Source organism: Nothoprocta perdicaria, unplaced genomic scaffold (assembly GCF_003342845.1).
Source record: "Nothoprocta perdicaria isolate Ctin4 unplaced genomic scaffold, notPer1 scaffold_135, whole genome shotgun sequence".
Lineage (NCBI taxonomy): Eukaryota > Metazoa > Chordata > Aves > Tinamiformes > Tinamidae > Nothoprocta > Nothoprocta perdicaria.
This window is the reverse complement of record NW_020454483.1, coordinates 1090-15474: the sequence shown is the minus strand read 5'-3', so window position 1 is coordinate 15474 and position 14385 is coordinate 1090. Positions and strand designations below refer to the sequence as shown.

Below are 14385 nucleotides of genomic sequence, written 5' to 3'. Positions count from 1 at the left end.
GTGAGCACCAGTGAGAAGAGTCTGGCTCCATCTTCTTTACTCCTTCCTATCAGATATTTATACATATTTTTATCCTTGAAGCATAAGAAATTAAAGGGACTAAAAATTGTTAGTTTGCAAACATATCTTCCCATCACCTTCCCATCATTAATCCTTCCAGTTGATTTTTAACATGATGTTGAAAGGAAGAAACCCAGGATAACAAAGTAGTGGCCACAATAACAGACCGCCCTGTCCTAAAGGAAAGGCAACAGAAATCCTTGCTGTGGTAGCATCATGACCTTCATTCAGAAGTATTGTGGAGAAGCCARCAATGACTGCACGGGATGCCACATATACGGGCAGCGTTTAGAAATCARCACGTGACGATAGCCCACCATCTGATGCCTCACTGATGCCTGATGCTTTATGTTTTCATAAAAGCATCATAAATGTTTTTATAAAAAGCACAGCTTTGTGGGCTTTCTGGTGTCCCGCAGGTGGCCACACGCGCGGGCCACATGGTCAGGCCCAGGCTGCTCCCTGGGGACGAAGCGCTGGCCGGGGCCGCCCRCCCTTGGGAGCTGCCCCGAGGCGTCTGACAGGGAAACCGGCTCCCCGCTGCTTTAGTTGTCTCTTTTTTAAACAATTCAATAGATCACTTAAAAAGGTCTTAAAGGCCTTAAAATTGTGACACCTCTTTTGTAAAGAGATGTATTAAGTTTCTAACATGTTCTCTGTCGCTACTGAACTTTATTATAAGAAAGCATACGCAGAAATATCTCTGCAACTGAAAGCATAATTATGCTGAATTTATAAGGACGTTGTAGTTACCAAATTTCAAAAATTATTCAATGGGTATTTCTAATAAAGGCTTGGAGAACTATGACTGTGACTGTCAATTCTTCTGGGATTGCAGGCATTTGCAAATTCATGTTTTTGAAATCTGGCCAACTCTGAACACAAACAAATGGTCACCAAACAAGCTACATCACTAAGCATTTTGCATTTATATTAATGTCATAAGTTTKTATGTGTTGCAGCGACATGCAAGCCATAAATAAATGCACTGACAGAGCCAGGGAAAGCTTTTAATTTGTCTATAACATTGACATGAGGAGCAGTATGGTTAACTGATGCTAGTCTACATCAAAACTAATCTTAAACGAATCCCATGCAATGTAAGCTGCTTCTGCTGGTGGACCTAACTCATTCATCCCATCAATCACTATGAGCAAGTGGGCTCAGCAGTTCCCCAACAATATTACGTATTTGTCTTTCACTTGTAATTGGATCATTTGGTATTTTAAGTGGTTAGCCTTCCCAGCTTAGTATCCTACGCTTTATCAGCCTAGTGTTTGCGCCAAATGCTGGAATTGGTTTCATTCTTTGAGCACCTAACAAAACTGAGACACGGGAATCKCACTTGCTAAAATGTAAAGCAGCAGCAATTCCTCCAAAATGCTACAGCGGCGCTTCAGGAACGCGAATGATGGAAATGAATGATGATTTCAGGAAAAGGAAGCAATCACGCGGGCGGAATCCCGTGCGGCGTTTCCTGCCCGTTCCCCTCGCCTCCTAAGGCAGGTGCGGGCTGCAAAGGYGTTCCTGGCTGCCGCAGGCACGCGGGCCCCGGGCACGGGCGTCTCCACGTTTCCATGTGGCGGCCGGRGCAAGCGGAGGGCAGCCGGCAGCGGCTCCCGCTCGCAACAGGCCCTCGCTTCCCCTGCACCCAAACGAGCTGCTGATTCTGCTGACATCAAGGGCAAAAAGCCTCTTCGAGGAGGCTGAAGGTTTTCCCGTTTCCTACTGATTTTATAGAAGTGACAGAATTTGCTATCCTATTCCCAAATTCTTAAGAAAGCAGCTACCTTGATATTCATGATTATGCATTTTTCTTAATGTTTTTCTAATTATTGCACACATAATTGTAACCATAAAAAAGGAAAGCAAAAAAGAAATAGTGGACAACTGTTAATGGTTAGCCTATATGCTGTAAGTACCAATGAATTTTCCAGTGTAAAGGCACCAATTTATTACAAAAATATTTCTTTCCCTTGGATGTTAACTAAGTTCTCTTTTGTCTTCTTTTTTTTTTTTTCTAATTTATTTATCCTTTGTTACTATTCGTTATCATTAAATTTCCTGTAATTAAGACTGCTGAATTAAAACCATATGGTTGCTTGTGAAGCCAACACTGCCCAACATGGCAAATTCCCAGAACCATGTTTAGCAATGAAAAGAGCAGATCACTTTTCATTATTGCTACAGGATTTATTAAAACTTAGTATAGTGCACCTATAGTTCATCAAGTTCCAGCCACTGCCCTATTACACAGTTACTGTGCTTTACTGTATGAACAACATGCACTTTGAAAGTCATCTTAAAGAGCACAGCACTGTAATGTAAAGATACAGTTCTTATAATGTGTGCTGGTTCTCTAACAGATATAGTCTATATAATAAGCCCAGGACAGCTTTTACCTTAAACTCAAAAACAAATGACTTTTATATGGYAAAATCAAGGAGACACTGCTGAAGCAATGTATTTCCAGCCCTCAATGGCTCAATAATTATCCAAGAACATGGTTTACCTCCTCCTTTTATGTGTTTATATAGTGTGTTTTATCATTTTGCAACTGCAGTTCCTAATTTACTCCAATCCGCATCTTCTGGAGTTTTGTTTAGCTTCCACCTACTGACCTGCAGAAAAATCACTTCTTTGAAGTACATTTTTTATATCGTAGTAACAGATTCAGATCACAGTGATATATTATTCAAGTAATRATGACAGCTTGTTTTAAAGAAACAGAGGATCCTTGTGGCCAGGGAGAGGTGCTGTCTGAAGTGACTGTAAATACCTGTGCTAATTACCTGCCTCTGACGAGGCCGGCGTGCTGCGAAATGCCATTCTGCAACYGCCCAAGGACATTTCAGACCATGTCTATTTTTCACCTCCAGTCTTACTCTCTGATATATARTAGATTTTATCACATATTATCTGCCTGGCGTTTAGAATAATGCATTACAGTCGGGTTGGCAGGATACTCTATGTATATTCATAATGAGCAGAGACGAGTATGAATGAGTCTTTGTGTCACATGTGTCACTGCGTGTGACACTTGCAGTGTCCAAAGAGCAAAGAACAGCCCTTAAGTACGGTCTCCTTTTCAACTTTCTTATTTTACATTTTCAGGTTATTTTTTTGATACGCTACCACAAAAATGTGGCATCTTTTGCATCCTGCCTCTGAGAAGCATTGAACTGTGCAAAATGTAGAAGTTGGCTTAAATGTTGAGAAAATGCTAGATTAGGCTATGGATGCAGGCATTTGTTTCACAGGTTGCAGAGGTTGCAGAGGACAGGTTGCAGAGGTTGAGGTTGCAGAGGACCTCTAGAGACCATCTAGTCCAACCCCCTGCTCCAGCAGGGACACCCAGAGCACAGGGCACAGGGCTACATCCAGGCGGGTTTGGAAGATCTCCAGAGAAGGAGACTCCACAACCTCCCTGGGCAGCCTGGGCCAGGGCTCTGTCACCCTCACAGGGAAGAAGTTCCTCCTCACATGGAGATGGAGCTGCCTGTGTTTCAACTTACACCCATTGCCCCTTGTCCTGTCACTGGCCACCATTGAGAAGAGCTTGGCCCCTTCCTCCCTACATTCTCCCTTCCTGAATTTATACACATTAATCAGATCCCCTCTCAACCTTCTCTTCTCCAGGCTAAACAGGCCCAGCTCGCTCAGTCTGTCCTTGTACGAGCGATGCTCCAGTCTCTTAATCATCTTTGTTGCTCTCCGCTGGACCCTCTCTAGGAGCTCCACATCCCTCTCATACTGGGGAGCTCAGACCTGAACTGTCCTCTTTCTTACATTAGACAATGTCAACAGTTGCCAAACTCTCCAAGAAAGGACTGTTGAGAACTAAACTTTATCACAGAATGAAAGGATACCAATGAAGGAGATTATCAGTTTCAACTCTGGGCTGCCCTAGCTCTGGACCCAGTAACTGGACTCAACATCTTTTCTAGAAACCATAGAAATCCTTCTCACACTGAATCATAAAAGTATGAGGAAACGCTATGCTATATATTTATTCATCCCTCTGAAAAGTAAATGCTGATCCAGMTAAGCTAGAGAGGCAGATCTAGCTAAGCTACAGACCTACACTGTAAAACAAAGACAAGAAGCTCACGTAAACACATCCATAATTATCAACTTGGACTAACTTAATTAAAGAACTTTACCACATGTGACTACGTTTTTTTAAACTTGATGCCTCAAAACCAGTATTAGAAAAACCTTTACAGAAAGCCACACTGAAAGACTAATATACAAAAAGGCAATTTTCCAGTGAATGTGTGATTCAACAAAGAAGGTTTCCCTGTATTCCMGATGAGGGAAAACAAGCCAAAGCAGTACTGGAAACCATCAGTAAGAAGGGGCTGCACAGAACCGACCACGATCAAAGCAGCAAACTGACTCGCTAACAAACCTGCAATGTCCCAAACTGGTGTCACTGGTAGCGAGCACTGGATTTCTGCAATTCCCAAGAGGAACTGCCTGGCAGGATTTGACAAGGCAGAGATACCTAACTAACCCTGGGCAGCTTTCTAGCACATGGCGGGCCTGTGTTGCAGCCTTTTCAGTGCTACGTTATTTTAAAGAAAGAGGTCTAAGGAAAGCATGGAAGTAGAAAAGACAGTAGCTAAACTTCTAAACTTGTACATAACAGAAGCAATTAGAAAATGAAAACAAAACTCATCTGAAACCCAACATGAATTCTTAATTTCAGGCTGAAATTCACCAAAATTTCAGTTTAGGATTTTTGTTTGCTCACTATTAATAAGATGAAAACCAATTTTTCTCCAATTCCATGTTGTTGTTCCAGTCTATAGACTGAAGTGTTTTATCATCAGTGATCCCAAGTAAATGAAAACACATCTGTGTAAAAAAAACACTATTATTTTCTAAACTTTTCTCAAGTAATTTACTAGAAATAGTAAACAGGTTGAACTGTTGAACTGATTCTGGTATATTTTTCAGGGTGTTATGATGCTGCTATAATCTCCTTTGCTAATTTCTGTGGTATCACATGGAGCTGCTGAGAAGAGGTCMGTTGTTGCAGAGTAAACAAAACAAAAGCTTTAGCCAGTTTGTTTTCCTGTTTTAACTGTGAGGCTTAGCCTGCGTGTAGCTTTCAAGAAGAAAAACAGAAAGGGGTGCACACGACTGAAAAACAAACAGAAAACTGCCTAAGGAGAACTTCTGGAATGAGCGACCCYGATGCCTTCTCCAAGGCCTCTTCCTCATCTTCTGCTTTCTTCCCTAACATTTCCTATACTTGTGGCTGAAAGCTGTGTTTTCCTGTTCTCAGCTCTACCCACGTAGTGCACGAGGAGGGATGTGACTTTCATTTGGCGAGAAGATGGCCTTCTGACGCTGTGTTACTCAAACCACTCCAGACTGGTTTGAAAAGTACTGTGTGTGTGCAGTACCTTTGCTATCACCGATTTGAGAAAAGTGCACTCGGGATTTCCTCAGTCACCTCTGGATTTCCCCACTCACCACTGTTTTCTAGTCAAATGCCACTTTGCGGGCAGAGTAAAGCAGTAACGGCGCTACAGACGTCACTGTCTGTGCCAGCCCAGGCCGCGCCGCCGCTGTCAGTGCCCTTTGGAGGCGGCGTCACCCATACCGCCCTCCTTCTCCACTCGTTTGCAAGCTTCTTCACCCGCCCTGGTTGGCTTAAAACAGATCTTTCGAGGTACACCTCTAAGCTGGAATGCTGCAACAGTTTCCTTGCGGACAAGCTTCTGGTTATGCCCTAAAAACTTCAAAACGTTACCTAGCATAATTCACCTCCTTGGGATATCTCTTCTTCCTCCCTGCTTCATAATTCCAGGTCACAACAGACTGTTATTTCTTTCCCTTTCTGCTGCTCAATTTCCRCAATCTCATCACAAATCTATCTGATAGTTATCATGTAACTGCTCTTGTACAGTTTCCCTCAATTCCCACTGCAAGCTCACGTTTCTGGATTCTGATTCCTTTGATACTGATCCTTTGTGGGACTTTTGGCAATAACAGTTCTTAATTTTAAAAAGGAGTATGAAAATAACCATTTAGCGCACACAGAAAATCATTTGTTTGCTTCTCTGAGGATGAATAGGGCTTTGGGTGAAACACAACCCAGCATGTAAGGRCGGCAGAAATGTTAGACACCACTTAATTCCTACCTTAATTCTTAATCCTTTCATTGCACTGGCCCAGGCTGCCCAGGGAGGCTGTGGAGTCTCCTTCTCTGGAGATCTTCCAAACCCGCCTGGATGCCGCCCTGTGCCCCGTGCTCTGGGTGTCCCTGCTGGAGTTGGACTACATGATCTCTGGAAGTCTCTTCCAAACCTCAACCCTCCCGGGATTCTGTGATTCTTCCCTTATCATTTGTCTTACCTCATTTACCACCTGTGAGGCAGTCAAATAAATATTTCCTTCAWGTATGTTCTAGCACTTCAGCAGACCAGCCGCACCCCTCAAAAGATCTCCGTACAGATAACACAAAATAGTCATTTTGTGTGATGATGGACCACAATTATATATATTAGTAAAACCTAATTAGAAGTATACATAGAAAAGTATGTCTATTTACTGATGATTTAAGTTGAATCCAGCAGTAAAAAAAAAAAAAAAAAAAAAAAAAAAAAAAAGGTGAAAGCATTCCCTGGTAAACCTGGGAGCACTGTGGCTGATAAAGGATCTGAAAGAGTTTATGGAAGGAAACAAGCAGCCATGTGCCCCTACACAGTGGGTAACCCCTAAGGGAGAAGTTTGGCCTCTTCCTATCCCTGGCAAAGATGCATTTTAGGTTTTTTTCTTTAAACCAAACCCAAGCTAACAGTGACTTTCCAGCCAAGAATAGAAAAGAAAGCGTAGCTCTGCAAAATCCAAACTCAGGTGRATACCAATGCTTAAAAATATGCAGCAGCTGACGAGAAGATCTTGGTTCCAAGATTTTTCTGGACTTACTGTGGTATTGCTGTAAATTTCCATGTGAATTTTTATCAGACTTACCTCCAACTATGGATCAGAAGCCTTTGTGATGGTTTGTGTTTATTTTAATGTTATTTTGACCCTTCTTTAACTATAAAGATTTCCATCCACCCTTGAAAACATTATATAGTAAGTATGATTTTAAAGCATGCCTTGTCTTTGCTATCCTCACAGTCTCTAGCATCTTTTGGCTATATTATGGAAACTTTCAGTATCTAAATTTCCTGTCTATAATCATTACATTAACTACATCTATGTTGTATTTTCAGACCTCACTATGTTTACTCCACCATGAATGTTAGTCTCAGTTTTATCTAGCACCTTATTTCCTGTGCTCCCAAGAAAGGAGAATTTTTTTGGTCACTTGTATGCAGAACACCCAAAAATAGGATTTTCTTAATTATATTCAAAAACAAATAAAAAACAAGCTTATCTCTAACGTATTACTTTTTGCTCCATTACTTCTTTTATTTTATTGTTGCTGCTGTTGTACTGCTCTAACAGAGTAGTTTGGGATGTTCTGGTGCATCTTCTCCCTCTCTGGAGACTTTCCCAATCCGCCTGGATGCTGCCCTGTGCTCTGGGTGTCCCTGCTGGAGCAGGGGGTTGGACTAGATGATCTCTAGAGGTCCCTTCCAACCTCAGCCCTCCTGTGGGTCTGTGTTTTTGTGTTTGCCTTTGGCCTGGGGAGCCTCTTGGTAGAGCCAGGCTGTAAGGCAGGGTTGAGGCTCAGCGTCAGCGCTCCATGGCTGAGCCCCGGTTGCGCAGGGGGAAGCAGACAGTTGGTTTTCACCATGCCACAGCACTCATCTGTCCTGCAAATCCTGTGTCCCCAGCCCACRTCAAGGGAGGAGAGGCCCTGGACATTTCCTTCTACAGCGCTGACAAGAAGCTGCCTTTCTGCCCACAGCTCTGCGATTGCGGCTGGTGCATTTGTCAGTGCCCGGGACCCACAATCTTTCAAAGGAGGATCCCAGCGTATTCTTTAGCACTAGCTACCACTACAAGACTCCACAGGTTGCCATTTTTATCAAGAGTTTTGTTATCTGCAAGTTCTACAAGCTACTCAAAGCCTGTGATGGGATCCACTGGCAAAACACAGGCTACATGTACTCATCTTTTGTACGTGTAATAGGATTTGTTTAGCATTAGACCTAAATCCTCAACATCAGAATGCTTCTGTTTCTTTTAGTGGTAAGAAAAGCTTAAAGTAAAATCCAAACAAAATTACCACAATGCTGAAAACCCAATTTATCTTCAAGTATCGTACTGTGTAACAGTCTTCCCACAGGAGTGGATTTAGCTGTATAGAAAGCTCCCACCTTGAGGCTGGAATGACTTACGGCTTGTTTTACTCCCTTTCCTTTAAGCTTTTCTGGAGCCCCTGACGGGGGGCCTTTCCCATGGACACTTCAGTGGAACATTTTGGATGCTTTCAAAGGAAATGGGCCTAGAGACAGATAAAAAGCACACGGGGGAGAATTTTCTCCTGGACCAAGAGCTCTGGGAGAATTATTCCACCCCATTTCAGAAAAGCAATTGCAGTATGGGGTGATATAGCACTGCCATCAGAAAACGTGACCGCAGAGGGAGTCATTAAAGGGCCTGAAGGGACTTCTGTYCTCAGCACTAAACTACCGTTAACTAAAGAAGCTCTCGCCTCACGAACGAGAATCTGCCAGACATTAAACATCACAAAGCAGGAAGTTTAAGTATCCCGACAGACAGCAGCRTCTTCACAGGCTTCCTCTCCAGAAGCTCTGTGCACTATTTCCCCTGAAGTGATGGGAAGCAGTGTGGGGTGTTGGAGAGTGGGGAGTACAAGGGGGAAGCAGGGAGAAGGCGGAGGGAATAGGGATAGCAGGGGGTTCTCACGTGTGGCCTAGTGCCTGCACTTGGTGCCGACTCTCCTTGTGAAGCACAGGAGTGTCCCGGTGGGCACTYGTGTCCCGGCGGGCAGCGCTCGAGCCCTCCCGTGCCCTCAGCAGGGCAGGGCAGAGCAGGGCGCTGGGGTCAGCGCTGATCCAAGGGGCGCTCGGCCGGGAGGCAGTGGATGGGAATGCGCGGGGCCGCGGCTCCCAGCGCAGGGATGTGCAGGGGGATGTTCAGCGCCGGCGCCGCACAGGAACAGGAGGCCCCGAGCCTGCTCCCGGGTGCCGCCGAGCGCCTATCCCCCCCATAGGAAACCCTAAAGCGCCCACATACGCACGAGGAAGCACAGCCCCGTTAAGCGTCGAGAACTTGATAATTCGTTAACCTTTCACACTGGCTGAAAAGCCACGAACACAAAATACAAACAGGTGCAAAACACACAACCTGACCGATTTCCAGCTTCAGAGCATGGGATGTGCTCCCTGAAGAGGACGGGGCTACGCGAGGCGGGACACCTGATGCGTGCGGGAGGAAATACTGTAGACAACTTTCCTTCAGGAAAGGGCTCACTAAAAACAAAATTTTGCATGCAAGGGTATGTTTTGATTCATTTTCCATTTATAAAAGCAGAGTTTTAAAATTACCGAAATATTCCATTGAGATATTTTTAAGATGAGTAAGTTCCGGCTTAGGGTTCAAAACTACTTTCTTCTCACAAGAATAATTTATAATACAGATGGGAAGAAAAACACATTGTAAAATAAGAAATAGTTGAAAAAACACGATTTTTTAAGTTGATCTTATCCATCTTCTCTCTGACTTTCATATCATGTCAAACAATCTGGCATTTTATCTTTTTGTTCCAATTTCAGAATTTCTAAAATTACAAAAATTGTCAACACATAAGCTAACCATTTCAGTTCCATCTTCTAGTTTATATATATTTTTTAAAAAATCTTTTCTTTTTTAAAAAAAATATTTTTTCTGTTTTCTTTTTTTAAAAAAAGATGTGACTAAGTGTATCTTTTCTCCTCCCTGTATTTGTTTCACCATTGGGGGATTTTTCTATTAACGTGAGAGTCTTAATATGAGAGAGTCTCATTGTTCTGAACATTTCTCTTCCCAAAGCCTTACTCCACTATTTTTCCTTTCAACCCTTTTCTTCTAGCAACTACCTGTCATGTAACAAACAGGCGATTTCAACTTCAGATGAAGATTAAGTTTKTGGAAAACAGAAGAAACGCTGAGATGCTCACGATTTATGAAAAGGCATTAAAGTCAACAACTCAAGGCAGAAGGCAAAAACTGTGCTCTAAGCAGAGATAAAACAACCAACTTTGTTTAGGTGACATGAGGGTGCGTTACCTATCTGGAGTTCTAACAGGATTATTACAAACCAAAAGGATTCTGGTGTTCAGAGCAGGCTGTCCTTGCAAGACCAGCACCAAACATACAGTGGCAGTGTCCTCTACAGGTGACAGTTCACAGCACGTCGCCCCTCACTCACTCACTCACTCCAGCTTCACTGCAGCCCTGATCATCAGCTAGGTGCTCCTTACAAAATCCTGACCACTATCTGGCAAAAGAGGCACCACAAAGGCAATGGGGGCTGTTTAGAGTGCCCTGGGGAGGCCTGTTGCGCCTCAGGGAAGGTTTGAGGGTCGTCTTCCCCACCTGTGGAGGAAGGCAGCATTCTGCCCCACAGATATGCTGCCTTCTTCATACCCACCCCACAGAGAATGACACTTGACAACCTGCCCAATGAAGTCAGCATTACATTTTTTAGTTATTAAGAATGTTATTTATCAAAAACTACCCCAAATTCCTCAGTAGCCAATGATGTAACMCCCGTGATGTTTAAGAAGCCTACTTCTTTAGAAAGCTCTTCATTTCGTCTCACCCACCTGAGCTCCAGCTCCTAATTCAGCTCCTCATCTGGCAGTGCCATTAAGATAACTTCTAATTTTTTTCTTACAGAAAAAAAAATCAATATAAAAATGCAATGATGTTTCACACTGGAAAAAAAGATGTGATGCAGTCTGCAAAAGGAGGTTAATGTGCAAAGGTGCCAGCTAGGCCGCGGGTGTTGCGGGTCCCGCGCTCCGACGTGAATAGCCGATTCAGGGGAGCGAACACTAGCTAGGCAGTGATCCTTCCTTTGACACATTTTCCCCTCTGAACGTCTGGTTCTTTGCAGACATTTCTAAGTTTGATGTTGCACGGCATCTTGCCAGAATAAATAGATAGATAGATAGATAGATAGATAGATAGATAGATAGATAGATAGATAGATAGATAGATAGATAGAAAGATAGAATGAAAGGCAGGTGAAGGGGGCGTTTGTAGCAGTTGTGTGCTAAAAAATCCACTTTCTGGGCAAACAGTGATTTAAATATTACAAAATATGAAATGTAGAAGCATGTGTTAGTAAACACATGCATGTCTAAAACAGACCCTGAGCATAGGCAGGCACGATACCGTAAGACACGAGATCAGCTGTGCTTGCGAGCGCTGCTGCCGAGAGCCCCGTTTGCACCTTATATCCCTCACGGAATCGGGCAAGGTCGCTAACACAACTCCTCGTTTTTTTCTGACAGAAAAAAAAATCAGTATAGAAATGCAAATACTTGGCTAGATGTTGTTTCATATTAAAGAAAGAGGTTTCAGCTGAGCAGCTTTTTCCAACTAGCTCAACCTCTGCTGAAGTACTCAAACAGCCAGGCACTTCAAAAGAGGGCTGAGGTTCTGCTGAGTCAAGAAAAAGAAATTTAAATGGAAAAGCAACTTGGATTTGGAAAGGTTGAGCTATGAGGAACCATCTAGAAAACACTGAATTTATCCACTGTTACAATTTCCCAAAAATCAAGTGCTAAGGGATTAGATTCTCCCTTGACAAGAAATGCTACATGAGTCATATCTGAAGAAATAAGAAAATTCATCCAGAGGTCAGGGAATACTACACATCATATTTAAAAAATCTTCTCTTGTTATTTAGCAGCCTGGTGAAGAGTCCAAGGTCCTCGGGCCAGTATGCGCCAGCCTGCACTTTCCGTCGCTCACGCGGGGGCATCGGGCTGAAGTCGGGTCTGGGTTCGAAGGGAAGCGCCGCGAGGGCAGCGGAGCCGCAGCCTGYGCCTGACGGTGGCTAAAACTTCCAGCGCCGCAAAAACGCCCTTTTGTAACAGCCAATTTATTTTTGCAACATGCTTTCCCAGGAGAACACTGAATTTATAGAATCAAATGTATATAACGACCGAGATTTTGTCCTGAAGACATATATCTCGCTAAATCAAAAGAGCTACAATCGCCTCTCACCTGTATTTAAAGCCTACTACTTTCCTGTATTTCGTTCTAATTTATTCCAAATAGTTCAGCCAGGAATTATATATGCCTACAGGTATAGAGATTCTGCTGTTTTGTGTTTTCAGACAAAGGTCATTTTAAAGCTTCTTTTTTTTTTTTTTTTTTTAGTGTTTTCCAATTACTTATATATGGAGGGACATGTAGTAGCCAAAATTAGAAAGAGAACATGGATCTTATGTATCTGGACTTTATAACGACAATAAAAGAAATTAAAACTTCAGGGTGGCATTTATTTGAATGCATCGTGAAAAAAAAAAGAAAAAAGAAATACTGTACCTAGCTGTAGCTAAAAAAATAAAAAAATAAAAAAATAAAAAAATAAAAAAATGCAGGCAAGGAATCATCTCTCATTTTTCATGAAATGAATGTTAATTTCTGTGCAAATAGATTATGCATATTTGCTGTGGTTCCAATATGGACCCACTCGCAGAAAATCCTAAGAACAGAGTGCAAACATAAATATTACTCTTTGTTGTCTAAACATACCTCAGTTTTACAGTCGGGGTGTTGCTGCTTCCACCTTTTTTTTTTTTTGTTATCTGTAAACCCATCAGCAATTCATAATGATGAACGCAACACAGTTCAGTTTGTATTGGCAAAATTCACTTTTGAAAGCCAGCACATCTGGAAACCACTTTTAATTATACTTGCCTCAAGTGGGAAAGCAGTAGCTCGTACCCATAGCGAAGCTTTTATATCTGACCACACAAATACTAGCAACCACCTGTGCTTTATACTGACTTTCATTATGGAGTAGATCACATTACTAGCCTATTATTCCAGAACGACATTTGAAGCTGTTGTGTGACTAAGCTGCTGCAAGTGTGGTCTCGAAAAGGTCTCTACTCCACAGAAACATAATAAACTTGATTGCAGTTCGGGTACTTACCACTGAGGATATCACAATAAGCATGCTCCTAAAGTTGGCTTCTCTTGCTCTGAAAGTCATAAAAGATATACATTAACAATCGGGATTACTGCTCGGGGAATTGGAATTGAGTGAACTAATGTGTACCCTCAAATGAGATACCTCGTAAGTGCTTGGAGTTCACTTTCATTTATTTATTTTTTTTTCCCTACTGTTAATAAACGAGTACTGTAGTCAAATGCTTTACTTCCTCAGCCATACTCTGAGATTGCAGAAAGCAATTACAACTGTGATCTGTCAGCATAACGGTATTTCATTTCTGTCATAAATATTTTCAGAAGTTGCAAACATTGTGAGTTATATGATGAAGTTGCATTTTCCAGTCATAACCTCCTCCTCGCTCCTCCCAAAACTCTCAGGTTTACATTTATTCTTACATCACTGCTGCTCATTTCTGACAAAAAAAAAAAAAAAAAAAAWATTCAGTCTTTCTCGTATTTAGAGCACACTTTCGGTATTTTGGAAGTGGATAATAAAACAAGCAGAATTTTGTACACGCCAGGGGAAGGGAGAAGCTTCGTATTTTCCTAAGGCTCCCCGCTTGGGAGACGTGGTATCCCCAAGGGCAGAGTTGCCAGCGATGGGCACCAGCGCGTGCAGCTCTGTCAGGGGCAGGTACCTGGTTCTACAGACCAGGTTTCGCCTGGTTCGACGCGCCGACCTGCACTCGGTGCAGGCAGCAAGAAATCCAAGCATCCAACCAGCCCAACTGCCCTGGCTTATCAGTTACCGTGCCCGAACGAAGAGCTTGGCAGGACGCTGCGTGTCTCAGCAGCCACGTTCACCTGCCCCGCGCTTCCCRTCTCCAGGTCGGGGCTGGAATTCCRCGGCAGCGCCGGAGGCCGCTGGAGCCCCGCGGCCTCCCCCGCACGCTGCTCACGCCGCCGGCGCCGCCGCAAGGAGCCCGTCCCGCCGGCAGGAACACTCCCCGCATCCCGAGGGGCCTCCCGGCCGCGCGGCTCCGGGCCCAGGCGCTGCAGCCCCGTCTCCCTCCCCGCACCGGGGCCGCGGGGCTGCAAGGGGGCACGTTGGGCGGCGGCAGGAAGCAAGGCTTGTTTCATYGGGGTTCAACGCAGCCTCTCCTGCTATTTCTGAGCCTGCCCTGCACCCTGAAGGSATCTGGGGTTCACCCGACGGTGTTTCAGAAATAACGTACGGGGTGCTCACTGCGCCATAGACGTGACCTTTCGCGCAAG

The 14385-nt window shown here is 43.6% G+C and overlaps 1 long non-coding RNA gene across 1 annotated transcript in view; it reads right to left on the bottom strand.

Annotated features, from left to right (window-relative positions):
• Window positions 1-13199, bottom strand: part of LOC112942849 — a 90374-nt gene extending 77175 nt beyond the window's left edge. Inside the window, exon 1 of the long non-coding RNA XR_003248464.1 lies at window positions 13151-13199. This is a non-coding gene — a long non-coding RNA (uncharacterized LOC112942849). The remainder of the gene's footprint in view (window positions 1-13150) is intronic.
• Window positions 13200-14385: the final 1186 nt, after the last annotated feature.